Here is a 2500-nt window from a genome sequence, read left to right on the forward strand (position 1 = left end):
CGGGGATGTCTCTCTTGTGGCTCACGGGGCTGTTAGGGTGGCACAGAAATCCCTCGGAATGGGAAAACGGGTCATTTTCGTGTCGCCACATTGCATACGAACCGCATGAAACTTCCAGAGGCATTTGCAGCAGGAATGCATGTGCACTCAAAAAAGTGAATATTTCTCACGGATAGACCCCGTGATACGCTAGAAATTGGCGGGGATGTCTCTCTTGTGGCTCACGGGGCTGTTAGGGTGGCACAGAAATCCCTCGGAATGGGAAAACGGGTCATTTTCGTGTCGCCACATTGCATGCGAACCGCATGCAACTTCCAGAGGCATTTGCAGCAGAAATGCATGTGCAGTCAAAAAAAAATTGATATTTTTCACGGATAGACCCCGTGAAACGCTAGAAATTGGCGGGGATGTGTCTCTTGTGGCTCACGGGGCTGTTCGGGTCGCACAGAAATCCCTGGGAATGGGAAAACGGGTCATTTTCGTGTTGCCACATTGCGTACGAACCGCATGAAACTTCCAGAGGCATTTGCAGCAGGAATGCATGTGCACTCAAAAACTTCTATATGTTTCACGGATAGACCCCGTGAAACGCTAGAAATTGGCGGGGATGTGTCTCTTGTGGCTCACGGGGCTGTTAGGGTGGCACAGAACTCCCTCGGAATGGGAAAAGGGGTCATTTTCGTGTTGCCACATTGCATAGGAACGCCATGAAACTTCCAGAGGCATTTGCAGCAGAAAGGCACGTGCACTCAAAAATTTTAATATTTTTCACGCATAGACCCCGTCAAACGCTAGAAGTTGGCGGGGATGTCTCTCTTGTGGCTCACGGGGCTGTTAGGGTCGCACAGAAATGCCTCGGAATGGGAAAACGGGTCATTTTTGTGTGGCCACATTGCATAGGAACGGCATGAAACTTCCAGAGGCATTTGCAGCAGGAATGCATGTGCACTCAAAAACGTCTATATTTTTCACGGATAGACCCCGTGAAACGCTATAAATTGGCGGGGATGTCTCTCTTGTGGCTCACGGGCGCTGTTAGTTAGGGTCGCACAGAAATCCCTCGGAATGGGAAAAGGGGTCATTTTCGTGTTGCCACATTGCGTACGAACGGCATGAAACTTCCAGAGGCATCTGCAGCAGAAATGCATGTGCACTCAAAAACGTCTATATTTTTCACGGATAGACCCCGTGAAACGCTAGAAATTGGCGGGGATGTGTCTCTTGTGGCTCACGGGGCTGTTAGGGTCGCACAGAAATCCCTCGGAATGGGAAAACGGGTCATTTTCGTGTTGCCACAATTGGCATACGAACGGCATGAAACTTCCAGAGGCATTTGCAGCAGAAATGCATGTGCACTCAAAAACGTGAATATTTTTTCACGGATAGACCCCGTCAAACGCTCGAATTTGGCGGGGATGTTTCTCTTGTGGGTCACGGGGCTGTTCGGCTCGCACAGAACTCCCTTGGTCCACCTGATTCGTGCATACAGGCAGCAACTAAAACTCTGTAAACCTGCTGTGAGGACATCTAAACAGTGGACCAGTGAGGCTGTGGAAGATTTGCGGGCGTGCTTAGACTGTACTGACTGGGATATGTTCACGACTGCTACCAATAGTCTGGATGAACTCACAGAGGCTGTGTACATCAGCTTCTGTGAGGACTGCTGTATCCCAACACGTACCAGGGTGAACTTTAACAACAACAAGCCCTGGTTCTCAGCAAAGCTCAAAAGGTTGAGGTTGGAGAAGGAGGAAGCGTTTAGGAGTGGGGATAGAGACAGATTCAAGGAGTCGAAGAACAGGTTTAGCAAAGCGGTGAGAGAGGCTAAACGACTGTACTCAGAGACACTAAAACACCAGTTCTCTACTAACGACGCTGCTTCTGTCTGCCAAAGGGCTCAGGCACATCACCAACTACAAACCCAGAGCGCCCCACACCACTAACGACTCCCGCCTAGCCAACGACCTGAACGAGTTCTACCGTAGATTTGAAAGACAATTGGACTGTCCTGAACCACCCCTTCCCACCCAAGAGGCCCCATCCCCCACCCATACTACAGAAACGACTCTCTCCTTTCAGGAGGGAGAAGTTAATGGGCTTTTCAAGAGGCAGAATCCACGCAAAGCAGCCGGGCCGGACTCTGTCTCTCCAGCCACCCTCAGGCACTGCGCTGGCCAGCTGTCTCCGGTGTTCACCAACATCTTTAACACCTCCCTGGAGACATGCCATGTACCAGCCTGTCTCAAGTCCTCCACCATCATCGCTGTGCCCAAAAAGCTAAGGCCAACAGGACTAAATGATTACAGACCGGTCGCCCTTACATCTGTGGTAATGAAGTCTTTTGAGCGCCTGCTCCTGGCACACCTCAAAGCCATCACAGACCCTCTCCTGGACCCCCTTCAGTTTGCCTACAGAGCCAACAGGTCTGTGGACGACGCAGTTAACATGGCCCTCCACTTCACCCTACAGCATGTGGACGCCCCAGCATCCTACGCCAGGA

Source organism: Petromyzon marinus, unplaced genomic scaffold (genome assembly GCF_048934315.1).
Source record: "Petromyzon marinus isolate PM22_M1 ecotype Great Lakes invasive population unplaced genomic scaffold, UKy_Petmar_22M1.pri1.0 PM_G_Scaffold_140, whole genome shotgun sequence".
In the NCBI taxonomy this organism is placed as follows: Eukaryota; Metazoa; Chordata; class Hyperoartia; order Petromyzontiformes; family Petromyzontidae; genus Petromyzon; species Petromyzon marinus.